Source organism: Tasmannia lanceolata, unplaced genomic scaffold (genome assembly GCF_043159265.1).
Source record: "Tasmannia lanceolata isolate RefF3 unplaced genomic scaffold, GAP_Taslan_0.1 ptg000002l, whole genome shotgun sequence".
NCBI classification, from domain to species: Eukaryota; Viridiplantae; Streptophyta; class Magnoliopsida; order Canellales; family Winteraceae; genus Tasmannia; species Tasmannia lanceolata.
The window spans coordinates 15,980,660-16,003,266 of NW_027518679.1; the positions used below are offsets into that span (position 1 = coordinate 15,980,660).

General features: G+C 40.1%; 1 long non-coding RNA gene across 1 annotated transcript; it reads left to right on the top strand.

Moving 5' to 3' along the window:
- The first annotated feature begins 831 nt into the window (after nucleotides 1-831).
- On the top strand, nucleotides 832-14,102 carry LOC143879169 (uncharacterized). The gene is made up of 2 exons (XR_013251162.1): nucleotides 832-1,178; nucleotides 13,884-14,102. It is a non-coding gene; the product is annotated as an uncharacterized LOC143879169 (long non-coding RNA).
- The last annotated feature ends 8,505 nt before the right edge of the window (nucleotides 14,103-22,607 follow it).

The following is a 22,607-nucleotide window of genomic DNA, read 5'->3' on the forward strand; positions in this document are numbered from 1 at the left end:
GGATCATCATATGGTATAGGTTGTACGGTACTTGTTGAAAAATACTTGACTATACGGACTTACACCATAGATTGTGTGCGAAAATCATTTCCATAGGATGATCCCAACCCAATGATCTATAGAGGTTTCCAAAATATACCATTCCTCTATAGATTGTAGGGTAGGATCATCATATGGGAATGATCATATGGACATTGTTTTTTCATAGGTAAGCTGGGGTTTGGCGGGGACCCTGGTTGTTTATTAAAAAACAATACTTCACTACACGGGCTTACTAATCCCATCATTTCCCTCTAAATCATGGGGAAAAAAATTCCCCCAATTTTTTCCTGCAATCCAATAAATATTTATCAACGATCAACCCTATTTAATTTTTATTTGGAGGGACCTTCAATTTATGATAACATCATTCTAATTTAACCATAACCATATCAATTCCCTTTAAATCATGGAAAGAGGACATTTGCCTAACGAATTGTTTTTTCCATATAAATGTTTTTCTTCCAATGCAATAAAGATTTCTCTTGGGTAAAAGTTTTTAGGACCTAAAATTTAAAAGTTTTTAGGACCTAAAATTTAGACCAGCCACCATACGCGTGTGACTTTAGCACACGACATCGACAAAAATTAATGCGTAATATAGATGAATATGTAAAATTTTCTACAGATTTTAGGTAAATTTTTTTGCATTTCTAGAGGATTTGAGATCAGTATTTTTCACAATTTCCCATGCGATAGGTAATATAAATGAATATGTAATTTACACAAAGAATATGTCATCCATGTGCATTGCACGTGCATTTTTACTAGTTAAATTTATAAATACATGAATCGGAGTATTCCATCCTCACAATCTGTTAACATGGATTTAGGAATGCCCGAGTCATATATGTAGAGCGAGTCGCAGCCAAAGATCTTTATTTTACATTTGTGGAGCTCGTCATTAGAGAGGAGCTTTTTGATAAATTTTTATTTCCAACTTAGGGTGTCTTTCCAAGATATTGGAAGGAGTTTCAAAGCTTTTGCATGAAGTTTTTCTCCTCTCCTATAATCTTACCTTGTTGATTGCAAGTTTTTCCAAGTTGTAGAAGCTGTTGCATCCCCTATTCGTGTGACTGTCGGTGTGGAGGTCAAATTCCTGGGCATTTTGGCTTGAAAATTCGTTCAGAAACATCCCAGTAAGTGTTTAGACTTTTCTGTTATTGAATCCCTTAAAACCCTATTAAAATCGATGGCAGAGTAACTTTGTGCTTGGATACTCTGAATTTATCTGTGTGTGCTATGGCTGATCAAGGTGAACAGACCTTACCTTTGAACTGATTCTCGAGCAAGCCTTCTTATTTTTCTAGAGTTGGTATCTAATTGAATATAGTAGTGGACTTGATCCTTAGAGAGGAGGAGAACCGAACACCACAACATAAAATAGAGTTCTGCGAGGTTGGATTTGGGTTTCACTAATATAGGAACTAGTTTCTCCTCCAAGGCTGGCCGATTCCATTACTCTAAATGCTTATGTTGCTAATTGAGTTGAGAGTGCTTGTTTCTTGTTTGGTCAAATGCTTGTGAAGGACAATTTGAATTCACACCTTTGGATTGCCTTTTAAACTAAAGCCTAGGTATTGGTCATTTAGATGTGGAGATTGGGTGGTCTCTCGTTAACTCTACGTAACTTAAGTAACTAAGTCTCTCTCATGGCCGGTTTTTAAATGTGTAGTTTCTGTTGTTATAGTTTGGATTGGCCGAATGCTCTCCTTCTGAGAACTCTTAAAGAGCTTGATACTTAAATTCCATTCAGGCATAAAATAAGCTTCAATGGGAGGAAGAATTGCAAGTGCTCGATGAAATGCATGTTACAATTTTTTTGTGAAGAACTTGTGCAGGAAGCAAAGCTTGGACTGCAATCTTTTAGAAAATGCTGTTGATTACGGTTCTTGGGCTTGAATTCACATGAAATGAGAGTAGACAGGTGTCTACAATGTCACTGTCTAAAGCAACTGTGAATGATGATTGCATTGGTCACTCTTTGCAAGGCCTCTATTGCTGAACAGTTAGTATACCTTGTGAAACATATCTCAGCTAATGAAATTAACGAATATCGTTTTCCTTTTGGTTTTTCCTTAAGACTAAAATCACAGAAGCCTCACCATATGCACTATGTCTGTATTTGCTGAACCATTCAAACACCATGCTTTTCTTGTATTTGGACACCTCTAAGTGGACTTATTTTGTGACACAGATTTTCACATGAAAATTTTATCACAGTGAATGATCTTTTGACTTATGATTGATTGTGCTTAGGGCTTCCTTTATTAACTGAATTGTAATGGTATTATGTATTTGTAGTACATATTGCATGTTTGCCTTAATGCCCAATTGTTAATTTGGTCTTTTATTGGATATTGATGGGTGGGATATAAATTGGGTGAAATTCATTAACCGTAAGCAAGCACTATTTGCACTTTCTTCTCTTCATGGATTTAAGAAAATTACACAGCAACACTCGCATTCATCTATTTGATACCTTTTGGATTTAGAGCTTGGTGGCCAATCTTCCATAATAGTACATCTGCGATCTTTGATCTACATCAAAGTTGTGTCAGAGTCAAGCTGAGGGAAGTGCCATTCTTATCTCATCCTGGATCTCATTATCTGAAATAAAAGAAAGAAATACATGTCCCAAGTTTCTTCTGAGAACTGAGACGCTTGGTTCTCAGCTTCACTTCACAAGAGCTGTTATGATTGTTGAAGCTGAGACTCTCTGGAATTATAAAGTAGTTCTGAAGTTGATCGACTGGCTTGTGGAATCTCTTTCATCAATTAAGTGCCCTCAATCTTTTGATCGTTTTAGTTCCTAGTTTCATTTCTGATCTGACCAAGAACGGAAGCCACATGATCAGACCTCTTCAAATTGTTGTGAATTCTGCTTTCGTAAAGTGAAATCAAAGACCAGCATAAGTCAAGAGGAGTGTTTCGAAGGTGAAGTTCTGATCTCCATAGGAGCTGATGCAATTGTTCTGAATTTTACACGAGGACATCCGGTCCGAACTGAATTATCACTTCTAGACCAAATCGATTGCTCCTGAGCATAGGTCAAGGATTGTTTGGTGGTAGGGATTTCTTTTATAGTTGTGATGGAACATGAGTGTTTTGAATCATGAGTTATTTCTTATTTGGATGTTTATGGATTTCTTTGAATATTGATAGTCTTCCGCTTGTTGCTCTGAAAAAATGGAAGGTGGTTATTTGTTGATTTTCGGCCTTGCATGCCCAAGTTGTTTTAAGGGTTTGGGGCACCAGTCATTACAACTCAGTTCCAACTACACTCTTCAGAATTGGCACCGACCCAAAGTTTTTATTATTATGAGATAACCATATAGGATCTATTAATATCAACCTCTGAGTTACTGATCTTTTGAGGGTCCAAGCTTCGCCGAATTCCAAGTATAAGTCTGTTCTTATCCTTGGATGAATGCAGCTGCACCAGATAAGACTTAACCTTACTTGTTGTCTAAAGTGTGATTCGTAAATAGTGGCTGCCAAGAGCAGTTCTGTTTGTATTCTTGCTTGGTCTAAATCAAGAGTTATTTTGGGATTGAATTTGAAGCTAAATACAATGGTGCTTCCCATTAGTTTTTGTGAGCAAGTGAAGAAGTGATCGAGTTCCATTGGAGGGAGTTCTAAGCACCGGACTTACAAATGACAATCACATTTGCGTGACTCATTTTCAGCCTTTTCCTTCATCCAATTGGCCTCTTTTGGTCAAAAGCTTGGGCTTCCCTTTACTACAACAATCTCCCCAGCGAATAGGACAGTGAATGTTTGTGGAAAGAATGTTGTGAGCAACTTGCGCCTACAATGCAAACAACTGTTTCCAGTGTGACCACCCTTGGGTGAACTATTAGCTATCAGAGCCTGAGCATAGTGGACAGATCATCTCTGTTCATTTGAGGATTGAAACTCAAGTATCTAATAAAAGTCGATGGCCTCAAGTATGCTGGCATGCCTTAGGATTTGAAGGTAATGTTATTAAGGCTTCCTCCTTGATTCCAAGCCAAGTGACCTTTAAAGCAGGCTCTATTAGTGTTGATTCTCAGAATTCCTAATTGCATGGCAGCCGGTTTCTAAATGGAACAAGTTTTACATTGTTAACTTACCAACTTCTTCAAGAGCTTAAGTTGTTGGAGAAAGGCGTTATATATCTTTTATACTTTAACTCTCCCCCGCACGTGTGGCCCACTTGGCAAACACATGGCACATGTGGTCCCACTTTGGGCTGACCTCGTGGATTTTTGCTATCCGGGAGGTTTGAACTCGAGACCTTTGGCTCTTATACCATGTTAACTTACCAACTTCTCCAAAAGCTTAAGCTATTGGAGAAAGGCGTTATATATCTTTTATACTTTAACATACATCTTGTTATTTCTTTCAAGATCATTTCTCATTAGACAAGCTCCCCATTGATAACTTACTTCCCAACTGCCAACTTACCAATTGGACAGGCCTTTTTATTGATTGCTAAGGACATAGTGGAAATGGATTAAGAGAGAAATACATCACATATTAATGTGTTTGCTAACATGGACAGGCAAGTGGGACGATTGGTGCCTTCCAATGCTAGAGGTTGCTGAAACATGAAGTAGTAGTTTGCCTTCAAGACAGGCAGCTGAATTCTCTTAATATTTAGGCAACTTTTGGACTGATTTCCATTTTTGGTGAGGCCACTCGGTGTCTTAAATCACTGTGTAGAGATGTGCTGAATAGCAAGTTGATCACTTTATTTGAAAGCGGCTGAAATAGCAACAGATTCTTGTGAGATTGCAACCGCCATTTTCAGGGTTCAACCTTGCTGAATTTGGGCAACAATTTGAAGCAGTTTGGGTTAATATGGAACAGGAGCGATGGGTCTAGGGAAGCGAGCACCCTTTCCGGCATTGAGTACTGATACCCATATTTATCCACACTCTCATGGCTTCACCATATGTTCTCCACTTCGACGGCTACATCTGTTAGTTTTAACTGGATTGAACAGGGGTTTAAGGTTCAGCGGAGGGCCTTTGAATCAATATATAACAACAATTTTCTCCCCTGTTCGATTTTCCCCTATGTTGGCTCATATGGGTACTGGTGGTAGAAAAGAATGAATTTGCTTTGCTTCAAGGTACGATACCGCTGTCCTTGAGACAGAATTTGCCCCACTAGTAGTGTGCAAAGGGGATCCGCGAACTGCTTCCAAGATACAATGAAGCCTAGTAGGAATGTCCTACTAACATTTGATAATGCCATGCACAAGGGGAATCAAATCCGAAATACCCTTGAGGGTAGCAAGCCTTTGAGAAATTTCTAGATACTGTTTCTACAGAATAACATTATCTAGAACAGAAAAATAATGAATCAGTTTAAAAATGATTTTGGAGGTCTTTGAAAGAGAGTAGTAGTAGTCTGAAATTGTTAGAATAATGGTAATGTTGGGTAATTTCATTTCTGTCCATGAATGGCAGAAATTTGCTCTATTTATGGAGCCTCTGGTGTCTTTTCAGTGTGAAAAGCACCTCTACAGGGCCTCTTCCAAATCGGTTCTAATTTTGTCCGTTAGATCGTGCCCATCCGTGATTCAACGGTTCAGATCAATCCTGGAATGACTGTTAGGTTGTGTAAAACCCCTTCCTCCCCTATAGCCGCTAGATCACATCCGATCACCATTCCACCTCGGATCGCACCCGATCGGCTTCTGATCATTGGGACATGAATGGACACGAACCAACGATCCATATGGCACCCGACTGGCTACTAGCCGTTAGGCACGTTCCAATGCACCGGATCAAGGCCAACCCGGCACTAGCCATTGGAACCCATACGAGCAATCCTACAGTGCATATCGCACTCTCTCAGGATCACATCCGATTGATCCAATCTTGATCTGACGGGTCAGATCAAATCTGGAAAAATTAAAGCGCAATCCAAATTCAGGATTTGGAGGGATTGCCAATTAAAATGGCCAATGAAATCTTTAAGCTATTCCTCCTTCTCCTGTTTTACTGCCATCAATGACAAGGCCGTTCTTCGGTGTCTTCTGCTACTAAGAAAATGATAGACAAGGCGATCTCCGAATTTGTCAAAGGAGATTATGGATCTGGGCTAAAGCCCGGGTCACATGTGACTCTTGCGAGAGGGGTTGGTAGGCCCGGCACATTAATCTATTGGACGCCCCGTGCAGCAGGATCATGGTCTTACAACTTTCGAGGTGATCGACTGGATCTGTTGTCTAGTTGTATTGATGAAGCTGTGGCATCTTAAATCCACATGGCATGGATGCACGGAGAAATTCTCTAGTGAAGGCGGGTTTATTATTAAATGGCAGTCGATCCATCCAAATTGCTCCCCCTCAGGAGTTCTCCTAGACGGTGATCCATCTCGTAAATCCTCCGCTGCACACGAGCAGTTTTGCGATCTGGTCTTGCTACTTGTGCAGGTCCATCTATCTGCATGGGACTCGACACAGAATCTGAGTGGCTCCCTGGACTCCTTTTGTGGTGGAGACGGCATTCCGAGGGGTCTGGAGAAACCCTCTGGCGTCTTGGACAGCGATCTGTTGACCTCGAACGATCTCTCCGGCTACGAAAGTGATTATTCGAGGACTCAGAATGATCTCTGGTGTGCCGAGGATGCCAGTCGGACGAGAGAGGTGTTCGTGGCATGGGGGTTCTTCTTCTCCCCAAGTTGCTACTCTTTCTCGTTGTGCGGGTCCATCTTCTGTTCGCGCCCTGGTCGTTGCTTATTCAGTAAATCTTTTGAGCTGATCAGCGAGGACTGTGACCTGTTGAACAAGGACTTTGAACTGTTCCACTGTGGGAGCAGTCGGTGGAGGTGGAGGACCTTGTGAAACCTCTGACCGGCCTTTGGGGAGAGGGACGCCAATCTGAGATGCTATTTGTCTCCCCGGGTTACTGCTTTTGGGGCCGATCGCCCCCCTCTGCTTGATTTGGTTCATGTGCCTTCTTGTTAGCAGCCATACTCATATCTCTTCGAAGCTTTTGTATCGTCCCACGGACAGCGCCAATTTGTTGTGGCAAAAATCTAGATGTGGCTGAGATGGCCTCGAACTAGTTGAAGAAGAGCTGCCTATGTACTTGAATAAATAGTCAGAAGACCTACTCAAAGTTTGTTCTCCGGGAAGGCCCTCCTATGGTTTAGTTAGCAACCACAACAGATATGTATAGAGAATGAGAATATTGGTTTAAGACAATTTATATAGATGGAGGGCCTTGGAGATGGGAAGGAAAAGTTGCCTCTGGGGGCTCTTCCCTGATTGATTAATTGGAACGAGAGGGCGAGTTGCCCCATTTGGGCTCTCCCTTGATTGGCTGGAGGATCTCTTCGGGATTTAGTAAATTTCCTGATTCCTCGCTTAGATAGAATCAGTTTCTTGGAATATAGGATCCCTTATCTTGAGTACTGACTTTCCTGGAATAGGGATTCCCAAGATTGTGCTGCGATTGTTAGGTTTCTTAGAATAGTGGGATTCTAGGACTGCGCGAATCATATTCAGAAGGAAGAGTATCCAACATCAAATAGCTACCTTTGGTGGCCCAAATTGCTGGATCCTGTATTTGGCGGCTGCTTCATAGAGCTGCCTCTTTGTAGCATGGGGTTTCTAGGGTTTCCACAAACAGAGCGTGAAGTTACACTTTTACCCCCTGGACACGTGTCGGTTTCCTATTGAGTGTCAATTTTTGCCACTCTATACCCCAACATCCATCATCTAGTTCAGAACTATCCGTTGTGCGACCTCGCTTCACTTGGTATCGAAACTATCCGTTGTGTCGGCTCTGCATTACATACACATATTACGCGCATGAACAAGCTAATAACATATAATTTCACGGACACATGTATAAACATATGAGCTTTAATCATTTGTTGAGATAGAAATACCCCCAATTACCCCAAAATGTAAATTCTTTTGGGGAGGGGTATTTCTATCCTAAAATAAAAAAAACCAAAAATTTAAGAGATTTGATCAAGGAAGGTTTCCTAGATAAACAAAACTAGGGTTTTCTATTTTAAACCAATTAGGACTCCTTATAAAGAGTTGTAAATACTCATGTTGAACTAAAAATCCTGCAGAAGTTTACCTCAGAGAGTTGAGCAAGGAAAAAACATTTTCTTCTCTTAGGGTGCATTTGGATGGCCACAATCGAAATCAAGAATGGGCATCCCATTCCGTTTCCGTCAATTCCGACGTTTGGATGTAAAAAATAGGTGGAATAGCTTATTCCGGGCTGAATTTTTGGGGGAGATAACATCGGAAATCGAAACCCACCACGAGAGGTGGTATTTGATTATTCCCGTCTCTCTCTCTCTCTCTCTCGGCAATATCTCTTCCCAAAATCTCTCTCTCTCTCTCTCCTAAACTGACAATATCTCTTCCGAAAATCTCTCTCCCTCTCCCTCTCTCTCTCTCTCTCTCTCTCTCTCTCGATTTCCCTTTTCTTCCACATACTGAAACATGCCATTAACGACGATAATGGCAATGTTGCTGCAATGATATAGTTTGGGAGCCGGTTTTTTCCCGTGCGCGCTTGGGCGGCGAGGTATCACCACATCGGGTTCTCTGGGAGTGTTTGTTGATCTACTTTTTTTTGTGAACTCGGGATCGTCGTTCGGACTTCATAAGAAAGAGAAACTCAGAGTCGCCACCTAGGTTAGGGCCTAGGACCCGTGCCTGTTCTTCCGATGAAAAGAGGATAAGTACCCGAGTTTCATTGGAAGAACAATAATCAAAGGGGTTCTTTTGCTCTGGGCCTAGAACCTTTAATTTTGCTCTTTTTGTTAAGGCATGGTCCTTACAGATATCTGGGTAAGGGTTATGGTTACAATCAGGGATGGTGTTAAGCACCCCTCTTGCCCGGATGAATCCGGTCTCTTAACTTGATTTGGCATTTTTGAAGAATTTAATCAGGATAACTTCATCCTTTTATCCTTTATTTAAATTACGCTTAATTTCAGAATGTAAATAAAATGAATTTACAAAAGAAAGAAAATAAGCGGCAGTTATCTTTTTTTTTTTTTTTCTGGTAACGAAGGGTGTCCCCACCCCCTTCGGGGGTAGGACTATTTCCCTACGGATGCGCGCAATCACCCGGAAAGCACGCGCATCGGGTAAGCAAGGGGGGATTCGAACGCTCGTCACTGGGGAGCAAACCCATGACTTTACGCCAAAGCGCCACACCCTTCCGGGTTAAGCGACAGTTATCTTGATTGAGATCGTATTCTGTTATATGAGTTCCCGAAGATCTCGCAGCTGACCACAATCAGGTTAACTAAATCAAACGGAAAAGCCAGTGCAGAAGGGAAAAGAATGATTCCCTCCGTTTGTCCAACACCATGAGCGTCAGGGCTCTTGTCTCTCTCGTTTGTCTATGGTAGGACCAGAGACAGAGTGGTAGGATAAGAAGTAGGGGTGCAACTCGGGTCGGGTTGAGGCCAACCCGACCCAAACCGAGGAGCCCATTTTTCAACCCAACCCGATTTCCAACCCGGTTGGGCTCAACCCGACCCAACCCGATTTGTAATCGGCTCAGCCCGACCCAACCCAATTTCCAATTCATGCACATGTTTTTTGTGGGCCTCACTGTTTTTTTTTGCTCACATTCCTACACAGGCATCCACCATATAAAAACTCTTTGTAACTGAACTGAAGGATAAATTTATGTTGAAATTTAAGCACATTTCTAGCTTCAATGGGAAATGTGTTCAGTTGAAATCGGGTTTTAAGCACATTTAAGCACATATCGGAATTGGAAATCGGGTTTCGGGTCAAGTCGGGTTGCTCGACACCCCGTAACTACCCTGCACCGAGTTTTGTAATATAAATACAGAAAATTGAAAAATAAATGTAAATTGAGCGGAGGAGCGAAAGAACTTGTCGAGAAATTGGCAGCGTAACGGCGCTGATTAGACGAGAGGACTCTGGTTTTGTCGAGATTTCGGTAGAACAACGGTGCTTCTTGGACGAAGGAGCTTCGGATTTGCCGAAATTTCGGCAGAACAACGGTGTTATTTAGAAAATAGGGCCTTGCGTTCTCTGAAATTCAGCAGAGTAACAGCGCTGTACGGGCGAAGGGGCTTCGGGTTTGCCGTAATTTCGGTAGAACAACGCCGCTATTTAAAAAATAGGGCCCCGCGTTCTCCGAAATTCAGCAGAGTAACGACGCTATATGGACAAAGGGGTTTCGAGTTTGCCGAGATTTCGGCAGAAGAAACAAGTTTTATTTAAAATAGAAAAACAATTTTAAGACAGGGCTGGTCGGCCGGGGTATCCCGAGCGACCACGGATTGGTTACTTGAAACTTGAAAAATTTCTAGAAGGGTATGGGCGGGCGACCGCGGTTCTTTGGATCGTCAAAAATAAAATGAACAGAAGCATGCCGGCGGGCGACCGCGGTAGCCCGGTAGACCGCGGCTGTTCGAAAAACTATCTGTTGGAAGGAAATGGACATGGCTTTTCACTTCCGTTTTTCAACTTTTCTTCATGTCTTTTGCTTCCCAACAGTCATGGATGTTTTTCAAACACAAGTGACACCTTGTGGATGATCCAAAACACTTAAATCACAAGGGTTGTGGTCGAATGGTCATTATTAAAATCAATACAAGAGATGTCTTGAAGGGATGTTCCCCTTAATGAATAGACATCTACTGCTATATAAAATGAGCAGAAATCTGTCTTTTTCAGAGATATTAAAAATCAGTTATTGCTGGACTTTCTCTCTCTCTCAAGCAATCTCCTATTCCTTTGTTTTTCAAGTTAGTTAGTTCACTAAAACAGTGCACTAAAACAGTTTTCTGCAGAAACAGTTTTGTGTTTTTTCTCAAAGGCTTGAAGTTCTTGAAAAGGTATTTTGGATTTGATTCCACTTGTGCAAAGTGTCATCAAACATTTGTAGGACCTTCCTACAAGGCTTCATTGTATCTTGGAGGCAATTTGCGGATCCCCTTTGCACACAACTGGTGGGGGCGAAATTTGTCTTAAGGAAAGCGATTACGCGCCTTGAAGCAACTCTATAGAAACCTATATTCTCCAAATTCCCACCAACATTTTTGCCCCATTTTTTTGGATTTTACCTATATCTTTTACTTCATATCTACAGAAATAGCTGCTGAGGGTAGGGGTGTCAACGGATCCACTTCGGGTCGGATCCACCATGTCACAGTCACGACCCATTCAAATTCCTTATCGGTCGGGTCAGAGTCGGATTGTTCTTTGAATCCTACTTTCCACGTCATGATCATGATCCATTTTAATTCGGATCGTCCATTGGAGTGTCCTATTATGTCCCACTAAACTAAGTAAACAATTAATTTTTTAAAAAAGAGATAGAATGGCAGTCCACTATTAGTGTGTCTCTATGCATTTTGTTCAACTAAATAAAAAATTTATCTATGTTTAATCTATGTGTATAATACTGCTTGTAAACAATAAAACTAATCAAAATTACATACACAAATATAATGTATAACTTTTATCAAATAATATGATGCATAAAGAACAAAACCCCTCTCTCTTTTCCTTCGTGAAAGTATGCAGTGAAACTACTGAAATGAGTGAAATCGCATTCCCATCCGATTCATTAAGTGATAAGAGAGGTTTTGACCAAAATACCCTTCATAGAAGGGTTAGCGTTAACAAAATTTGGAGGGTATTTTTGTAAACCATTTCGGATCGTGACTATCCAATGGGCATTTGTGGCGTGCCCATGCACAATCCAAAATTTTTCGGATCCCAGATTTGATGATCCGAAATATGCCCATGGATCCTATTCATATGTTTAGATCCCGTTGATTAATGTTCGGATTCGGACGATCCATCGGACCGTCTAGATCCATTGACACCCCTAACTGAGGGCTTTCTCTTGTTATCATTTTTTTGGTAAATTTTGCTTTGTCATCATCCTTGATGTATATAAGACAAATTGAATTTGCACCATAAAAAATAGATTTATTCAATAAAACTTGAATCAATATCTTGTAGTTTTTTTTTATTTTGTTTTGATTATAATACATGTCTTAATCTTTCTAGGCAGCATGGTGATCTTGAGAAAGTTTTCATAGGGTTAAAAAGAAAGAAAACAATAGAGAAAAGGGGAAAAGAGATCTAGACGCCAATTAACACAATTCTGATGCTTAGCCAAACATCAGAATTGGAATCAAGATTCCCTTTACCAAGAGAATCGGAATAAAAAGAAAAGTAATGCATACTCCGATTCCTGATTCCGACAATCCAGACACACCCCTGAGGTATGTGTTGGGTCCAAGTCAGTTACTTGTAGTTTTTCTTTTCTTGGAGATGAAACCCTCTAGAGATCTGCGGTTTGCAAATAGAGTTGGGAGAAATCATGATCTACCCTAGGATTGTGGGTTTGCAAAATTAAGATAACCCATCCAAATAGTTCTTGTTGTTATTCTAGGTATGGATGAGGGATTTTGAAGAGAAAAGACAGAGACCTAAATAGAATCTTGATGACCCCTTACTGTCAAGAAGTTAAAGACTTTGGGTTTTCAAACGGAAAAGATCTGTTGAAATTGATTTTTGGGAAATCAGTGTTATGGGAATTGTTCTTGTCCAAAAGATTCCAAAGATTTCTTCGTGTTCGAAGAATCCAAACCATTGTAAGACTTACAGGATAATCCAAGAAAATAGATTTATGTTTTATGGATGAAAAACAGAGTTTTCGGAGGGATTTCGTGTGGAAGAAAAACCCAAAATTGAACCCCGTTCAACCGGCCAAACCGGTCTCAACTAACTGACCAAGGTCCTGGTCAGTCTGCCGACTAGACGTCGGTGGATTTTGCCCGGTTTGGCTCTTTCAGCTTGGTTTTCGGCCTTTTAAGGTCCTTTTGAGGTCTGTTTGAACTTCTCTGAAACTTTACAGAAATTGATTTGATTCTAAGTTGAAATAATAGGTAATTTTTGGTAATCTTTGTGAGAGTTGAAAGACCTTGGTTGAAGTTCGTGCGTGACGAGTTTTTGCATAAGATCTTGGTGAGTGGCTTGTTTCCTATAACTACGTTTTCTACAAACCATGTTCCATATTTTGAAAGCATGTTTATTATTTTATCTGGGAACCATGTATATTGACGGTATTAAAAGCATGAGAGTATGTTTTAATATTTTGTTTTCATTGGTTTCAAACCTATGGATCAAGTACGATTGCATTGGCTGTTGTTTGCACTTGTTGATCATGGTAGTGTTTTATCGACATAAATAGTATTGATTTTGAATATGAAAGCTTGTTATATTTTGATCCATGAATCAAGTACGATTGTGTTGTTTCTATAATTAAATATTCATGCAAGTATTGGATCCGTGTGGGCCAAAGTGACATAATGTGTTGCATGTATCTTGTTACTAAGAATTGGTTATTCTCTACCTGCATCGGTAGGAATTGTGAAAACCGGTGCGAGGCCACGTAAGATCATTCCAAAGACCTTGTCTAGTAGGGGTTGTGAAAATAGACTTACGTTACCCAGCAGGGGTTGTGAAACTGGGAACCTTGTCCAGTACGGGTTGTGAAACTGGAAACCTGCTCTAGTAGGTGATGTGAAAACTGGCCGTGACCTTGCACGACCGATTGTTGACCTCTTCTAGCAGGTGATGTGAAACTAGAAATTCTGGTTGTCATGAGAGTGGTGACAATGATATTAAACAGTTATTCTTGCATGCAAATCATGAAATTGTGTATTATTATTGATGAGTTGTTCTCTTTATGCGCTTTGGAAAAATATCATGATTATGTAATTTTATTGTGTTACATACTTGATCCATCTATTATAGGACACTGTTCACCCTCTAGGCGTCAGCTCATTCCACGTATGTTGTTTTACAGATAGCGAGGAATAGATACAGAAGTGGAACAGGAATTGGAAGTGGAATTAGTTAGTTTGGTCATTCTTAGATTCATTTACATTTATTCAGAAATCAGTAGATAAGGATTAGTAATTTGGTATTTCATTTTATTGAACCTTTACTTATTGTGGATTATTTGGATGCCAGTTGTGGAACCTTTACTTATTGTTAATAAAATTTAAACATTAGTTACTCTGCATACTTGTTATTTTGGAAAGGGTGATATTAAAATGTTTTGCCTTGCGTGCCCATGTGTGTGAACTATGGATATGCAACGCTGTTGCGGACCCAGTTTAGAGGCGTGACAAAGATAATCGAAACTGCTAGATAATTTTCATATGTTGTTGGACATATGGTATAAAAAAGGACACCTAGTGTGAGAGAGACACCTTGGGATAATTAAGGATTAGGGTTGCAACTCGGGTCGGGTTCAACTGGAAAAGAAGTTGGGTCAGGTTGGGTTGAGTTTGGGTTAGGTTCGGGTTTGGGTTGAGTTTTCCCAATCCGGGTTGTGTTCGGGTCAGGTTGGGGTTGGGGTTGAGGGCTTGGGCAACCCGACCCGAGTGAAACCCAACATTGTTTATCAATTTTCTTTTAGTAAGCTTAAAAAGTCAGGTTGGGTCAGGTTGAACTTGGGTCGGATCGGGAGTCGGGGTTGGGAAAAATGGGTTCCACGGGTTGGGTCGGGTTGAACTTCATCGGGATGGAACTCGGGTGGGGTCAGGTCGGGTTCGGGTTGAGTAAAGGCTTCCTCGGGTTGGGTTCAGGTTGGCCTCAAGGCAGGGATGGAGCCAGGAATTTGCAAAAGAGCTGGCGAACAAATATTGTCATATAATAATTAAGAGGAAAGTGTTTTTGCGCACGTGCGCAGGGAGCTCCCTGCTCACAAGTGACTTGAAAAGCCACCGATTGGTTCGTATGGTGGGTCCACCTCTGTGGGGTCCCCAAAAAGCGACCAATCGGTGGCTTTTTAAGCCACTTGTGAGCAGGGAGCTCCCTGCGCATCAGCACTTTTCTCAATAATTAATAAATCTTCATAAATGCCTCAAAGGCACCATGATATTGGAAAAAAAACCAAGAAAAATGAGTTAACCAAATACTAGAAAATAAATTTTTCATGGCAAAAAATTTCTCTTCTTCCAAACATTCCCCAACCATTATTTCAAGGGGAAAAATGCTTACAAGAAAGTCACTTCTACAATAAAGTAGGATACGATTTAACTTTTGTAGAGTAATAGTTTTGCGCAAAAAGGGATTGCCCACATTTTTCACTTAGGACAGCTCCTCAAGTGGATTTTTGACTACTCTCTTACACTGTAGTGGGCTGTCCTGTGTAAAAAGTGGGTAAGTATATCATTGCCCAAAAAAGGGGAGATATTTTAGTAAACGAAAGATACGCTATCCAAACACTACCAAACGCTTTGGATTCGGGTATGGGCCCACAGTATTTGGATGATCCAAAGCGTTCATTTGATGGGTCCTAACATAGATAGGGTGTGCCCAAAAAATCCGCTCCATCGGATCATCCTAACCCTTCAATCTATGGACGAACCTTCAGCTGAGGGGGCAAATCTTAAACAAAACGAAACTAGAGGGATGTCTTTGTCACTTTTTAAACTATAGGGGTTGAAGTTGATGTGTCAGAAACTAGAGGGGGTGTAAATGTAATTATCCCTAAAAACAAAGAAATAAAAGGGGGGCAAGAGGCTAATTTTGGAATTTAAATGTATATGAAATTTTTTTTGAGATTTTTTAATGGGGCAACTGCCCCCCCTTGCCCCCGCCCTAAATCCGTTCGTGATTCTCATTGACCAATTGAGATATGTCCCGATCGCTTCTCTTTCCACTTTTCTATCTTTCTTCTTTTGTTGAATCAACTTCATTTTCAACACCTTTGAAGCACAAGAATCTTTACGTTCTTCCTTCTTTTGTTGAAACAATGTTATTTTTAACACCTTGAAGCACAAAGATTTTGACCTTAGTCAACTGATCTTGTCGGAATCGGAGCATTGCGTTACCAAGCCAATAAAAAATCCCGAGTTTATCAACAAATTGGACGTATCAAAACATGAACTCAGCTCGATTCTTTTTTACCTCGACCTGGTTTACATTCTGGTAAGAGTTTTTAAACAGTGTCCCAAATAGGAGCTGATAAATTCGCCCCTTTCAACGATAAATTCGCCGTTGTCAGGCCCCAACAGGTGCAACATTGGTACAACCAGTGCATGCTCTCTCTGTTTCTCTCTCAACATTTTTACATTTGGAGGGGCTCCATCTGAATTATTTAGATCTTTGAACAACGTAGGGCCACCCATACTTCTCAGTTCTCACAACCATTATTCTGTCTCTCTACTCTCTTTGAACTTGAAGCCTTACAGTAGGGCCAACAATGAATGATTTAGATATTTGAAGGTGAACACCGTAAAAAAATAAAATCACTTGGGATCACTTTGTTCTTAGATTCAAACTGTTGCTTTGTTGCCACTTGCGACCCAAAGCAAATAGGCTGTGTACTAAAATCATCTCCCTAGGATGAACCTATCTCTCTCATATGTCGGATTTAAATATAGTGTTTTCGTAGTAGATCTGAGGATTAGGATCGTCTGATGAAGATGATTTTTGGGGCACAACCTATTTATGTTGGGGCTCAATAAATGAACCGTTTGGATCTTTGAACAAAGTATCGGAGTGAATTTTCTCAATGTGTATATTGCGTCCATTCATAGGTGAGAATATGTTTTGAAAAATGCGACAAGCGGGTCAACTTTGTACGTTCAGTTGTTGGCCCCAATGTTACTTGATTGTGCCCCAAAAATCTTCTCCATGGGATGGTCCTAACCCTCTAATCTATAGATAAACTACAACATACAGAGATCTCTATATATCAGAGACTAACGATCCTCGAGATGATTTGCATGATAAAACTTATTTACGTTGAGGCCTAGCAACTAAGTGGTTAATTTAGATCTTTGAATAAGGTAAGCCCCACTCTAATTTTTTGAAACTACATACGCCTACATACATACACCGTATTTAGGGCGATGATAATTTCGCACCCCCTAGGATAATTTGCACCCTTTAAAGAAGGGTATGTGGCAGACTTCAACGTTTTTTGAAGGCAATTCACCATTAACTGGGGTGAATTATCCTAAAGTGGGTGCGAATTTATCATCGCCCCATATCTATTAGAGGAATAATGATATGGTAGCCCAGAGTGCAACCGAACAAATAGCCTTTTCCCACAGTAGCAATCTATTTTTTTTAATTTTTTTTTATGGATTTTTGTTTCGTTGAATTGGCAAAACTACCCCTTCTTTGCTAAAGTGGGAAAAGGCTGTTCGTTTGGTTACACTCCCTGTTGCACTCTTGGTTTCCCTAGCAGCACTCTTATTAGAGTATTCAGAAAGATTGATTAAACCATCAATAATTCAATTCAGAGCGTGAAGTGCAATGCAATTAGATCAATTTATTTGTTGGTAGGGGATCAATATTCTCAATCAGAAGAATTTATGGTTGGCTTGGACCACTAAAATGAAGTATCGAGGCTCCGTTCAAATGAAATGGGTTGGATTGGTATTATTCTGGATACGGCAAAAAAATTCTATTAGATCTAATGTACTTATTCAATCGAATAAGTACCTTGTGTCAGAATTGAGAAATTCTATGACTCGCCTTGATGTGGTGGAATTCATCAGTTCGAGCCGGATTATCCCTAAACCCTAATGTGAGTTTTTTTATTTTTACTTGCTCCCCCGCCGTGATCAAATGAGAATGGATAAGAGGCTCGTGGGGACCCCAATGTAAATGAGCCTTTCCACCAAAATTATCTCCATATGTTGATTCTGACTCTCCCATCTATAGAGGCTGATTGGAGGGTTTAGATCATTCCTTGGATATGATTTTATGGTGAATGCCTATTTACGTTGGGGCCCAACAAATGAACGGTTTGGATTTTCAAGATCTAAATAAGATCTAAACAATTCATTGTTAGCCCCACCAAGGGTAGGGGTGCAACTCGGGTTGGGTTGAGGCCAACCCGACCCGACCCGATTTCCAATCCAACGAGGATCGACCCGACCCGACCAGACCCGAGGAATCCCTTTTTTATTCCAACCCGAACCCGACCTGATCCAACCCGATTTTTTAAGCTTACAAAAAAACAAATTTCATAAAAAAATGTCGGGTTGCACTCGGGTCGGGTTGTCCAAACCCTCAACTCGAGCTTGACTCAAATTCAACCCGTGTTGGGAAAACTCAACCCGAACCCGAACCCGAACCTGAACCTGAACCCGACCCGACTTTTCTTTTAAGATTGAACCCGTCTGGTTTAGGTTGAACCTGACCCGAGTTGCACCCAAGGGTTTTTGCTCAAATAGAGGAGAGGGAGTAGTAATTGTGAGAATAAGTACAGGTGGGGCCTATCATGTTGAAAGACCTAACTAATTCACTTGTTAGGCCCAGCTTGAGAGAGAGGGTAGTACCGGAGAAGGGAGCAACCACATAAGCTCACTTTTAAACAGATTTTGTCTTATTCATTTAATTCGTCTGAGGTGGCTGCACTCTCATGCAACAGAAATGCCTCCGGTGATTGTCCCTAGCAAAATCCGGTATTCACAAGGCTACAAATAAAATCAAATTGGAATCAAACTACTCGGCTTTCAACCGTCAATAGAGAGATGTCTCCATCACTTTTTTCTATAAGACTATGTTTGTAAACCATAAAAAAATATTTCGTGGAATATTTTTGGGCTCACTTTGTGAGAGGGTCAGGAAAGGAGTGTGAGAGAATTGTGTGGACTGGAGCATAGCATAAACAATCCCTGAAAACTATTGAAAAGAAAATATTTGTTTAGAATTGGTTTTTTTGGTTTTCTTCATTTTTATGAGCTTTTCATGCTCCCCTCACTCCCAGCCTACAAGCATGGTTTCAAATTTCGGTTTGGGTCCTCATTGAAAACGAAATTTCGAAATTTCGGCCGAATTTGACGACATCAAATAAAATAATATTTTATCCCCAACAAAATTTCGGGTGAAATTTCGAGAAAAACAAAATTTGGTAGTGTTTCAGGTATACCCGATTTCGATTCCGGTCTCGACTGAAACCCGAAATTTTGGATTTCGGTCGAAATTTAAAACCATGCCTACAAGTTTACCACCTTCTACCCATCCTAAACTTTTTTTTTATTGATGTGCTTTTAAAAAAAATAAAAAAATAACACCATGTTTTGTAGGTTGACGTTTAATACTCAATGTAAAACTTTTACAACAAAAAATAATAATAATAATAACAATAGTAAAACTCTTTTTTCTAAGAAAAAAAGTATTAAACTCATTTTTAGCCAACTTTCCAACTTTACCGTGGCTATATTTTGTAAATTATTAAACTCTCCCCATCCACGCATCCAAAATCGTATTAACATGTTTTTAGCCAACTTTCCAAGGTTAACCTTGTAAACTTATTAAATGTGTGTTTTCATGTCGGAATTTGCTAGCGTCCAACCCAAAAGGCATTTCGTGGAACGTCTGTTGCTTGAGAGAGCAGCCCCTTATGAATAATGACAAAATCTGTTGAAATGTGAGCCTATGTGGCTGCTCTCTTATGCAACAGACATTCCACGAAATGCCTTATGTCATGGACCCTAGCAAATCCCTTTCATGTATTTTAACTACTGTTATTTTGTAAACAATACCACATTAAACTCGAATTTTCCCACTCAGTTTTTCTGCCGAATTATGGTGGCCAAACATGACCTAGGGTTGAGGAGGCACTAGGGCAGAGGTTGAGATTGAGACTCGATTGTCTTCTTCGATGGCTTCTCTTTGTACATTTCAAAGTGGACGTCTCTGTCCCACCGACCAAGACGACTCCGCCTACCACCTTCTTTTGCTTCTTCCTTTTGCATTCCTTTTTCTTTGTCTTCACCTCAAGAAGAATACTGAATTGGAAGGAGTACTATTTTCATCTTTACCATGTGGAAACCTGTTCCCAAGAGAAATGATATTGACACCCTTACTTTTGATTCCTGCCCACCTTACAATCGATTCCGTTCTTTTTAGCGGTCTAACTTGTGTGATCATTTGATTGCCGGAATCAGGCACTGGAATCAGTTTCTGATTCTGATTCTAGTGTTTGGTTTAAAAAAGAATGGAATAGAAATTTTATTATAATTTTTCTGAATTAATATTTTTCCTCATTCTGTTAAGTGAGAATCTGAATAGGAATAGGAATATGATGTCTTTTCTAATTCCCGACCAAACTTTTTTTTTTTTAGATGAGAACTGCTAGGAAGACAAGCCCGGAACATACCTCCGAAAGAACATCCCTCCCTATTGTGCAGCCTTTCTAATGTTACATTAATTAAAATTCATTTTTTTCAGAGCAAACATATTGTTAGTGACAAAATCTGCTCTGCTCGGATGATGGCGTAGCCGGAAGCGCGAAGAACAAGTCGGGGTTGAACTACGTTGACACCGATCGGATTAACCTTCGAATCCACGAAGGGTTGTTCTATGAATCCACGAAAAACGAAACAAATAGCAATTCAAGAAGCTAAAGAAATTCTATTTCAAAAAAATTCAATCGTGCTTCAGCCCTTGCATGTAGGTGTTTGTATGTGATAAAAAGAAATCCCCACCTTTCTAACTAATACCCAACCTCCAACTGAGTTTAAAAGGAAAGGGAACAAGCTAAAATAAAAAGGCCACTACCCTTGTGTTCGGCTAAGCCTATGACTAATAACAAGAATTAAAAAAGGCAATTACTAATAACAAGAAAAAAAATACTCTTAACTCGTTAATTAAAGAAACCATGAGCAGTAGGATCTTTAGAAAATTTCCTTGTCGTTGTGCATGCCTTGTAGCCCACGTCATTTCCCCCACTTGAAGAGAACTCGACCTTGAGTTCAATGTTGATGTTATCATAACATCTCCAACCTCAAAGACTTTAGCACACTGGCGTTTGGTCTTTTTAGCATCGTACTCAACACTACCTTCAATCTGCTTCCTTTGCTTCCCTTTGACACTTTCACGTATCTGTTTCTTCTTTCCTTCTTGGATTTGGCAAGGGATTCTTTTGTCGTCAAATATGATTGCCCCTCCACTTGGGAAGCTTTGATGCCCTTCTCGTCCGCCAAAGGTTGAAGTACATAACTCTTGTTGTTTAGACGAACAACAAAGATGTTATCTCTTCCCTTATGAATTGAATCCCTGTCGAATTGCCAAGGCCTTCCTAACATAAAATGGCATGTATCCATATTGATAACATCACAAAGAACTTAATCTTGAAAGGCACCCATTTCAAAAGGGATTCGGAATTGTTCTGTTACCTTCTTTTTGTTACTGTAGATACCCCATTTTGAACGAACCCCTATTAACTTTGTTTGACCAAAAACACTTCCAAATCAGTGAATTAGGACCCCAAATTTCACCCTAAGCTAGGTTAGGGTCCCACCAAGGTCCCTGCAAAATTTCGTTGAAATCCGAGCTGATTTGCCTAGCGAGCGAGCTGAGACGGTATCATAGTGAAATTGGAGAAGGGGGGGGGGGGGGGGGGGGTGAACTTATCTTGAAACGGGGGTGAGCTTATCCTGTGAGAGACGAATCAGTGCCATAATGGGACACGATTTGTAGTGCGCCCATACATTTTTCCGCACAAACCACGCGCCTCATCAAAAGTAGTGCTAATATCAACACCCTGTTTTTCTATAAAAGAGTTGTTAAACTCATTTTAAAGGGGGGGCTCTCTCATTTTTTTGTCAAAATCTAACAGAGAGAGAAAGGGCGAAAAAAAAAAAATCATCATCAAACCCTAGCTTTTCTACTCGTCTTCTCCGGCAATACTACTTCTCCGGCCACATTCTGGTGAGATTCCAGCCAAAATTCCTTGCTTCCTTCCTTTGCAGACATCATTCTCTTTCTTTGTTCAAGATTTGTTGATCCATTTGGTTTACAAACCTTAGTTTCTTTCTCTAAAACCCTAAGTTCTCTTTCTTGTCAGATCATTTTCCGGCAAGATCATGAGTTCCGCCCAACTTTCTTCTTCAAATTTCTTTTGTTTTCCCTGCAATTGTTAAGGTTCCACTCATCAGCATCTTATTCAAGCTTCTTTTCTTAAATCTCGAACCTTAAATCCAAGTCATGCAACCCTAATTTCAGGAAGTCTAGTCATTTTGCTGGAATTTAACTTCTTTTCTGTTTCAAGCCTTAATAGCATAGCATTGAAATCCAGTTCAGTGGTTTTGATCCGGATCTGAGCATATACTTTCATTTTTGATAAGATTCAATGAAAATTTAGCAAGATCAGCAATTTTTCTGGAGTATTTCGAAGTAATTTTCAGAGAGAGACAAATAAAAGATAAGGCATAAAGGTAACATTTCTATCTTTTCTTTTTCTTGTATTACATACCTTTGATTTTCTATTTTTCTTGCTATTCCTTATTAGGTAAGCTCTGATTTGGATTCTTTTATAGTCTTATTTTGCTTTGCATTAAAACACTTTTGGTATTCTTTATTCGAATCTGCATCAAACCTTTTCATTCAGAGTTCATATACCTTTAAATAATAGAATCATGCGATTTAGGTTTAGATCAGATGCCTTGCTCTGAATTTTTCATATTGGAAAGCTGATAAGGCCTTTTAATTTGGATCCAGATCAAATTTTTTTGTTGTGAATTTTGCATTATGCGTGTTCTGTGTTGTGGTTAAA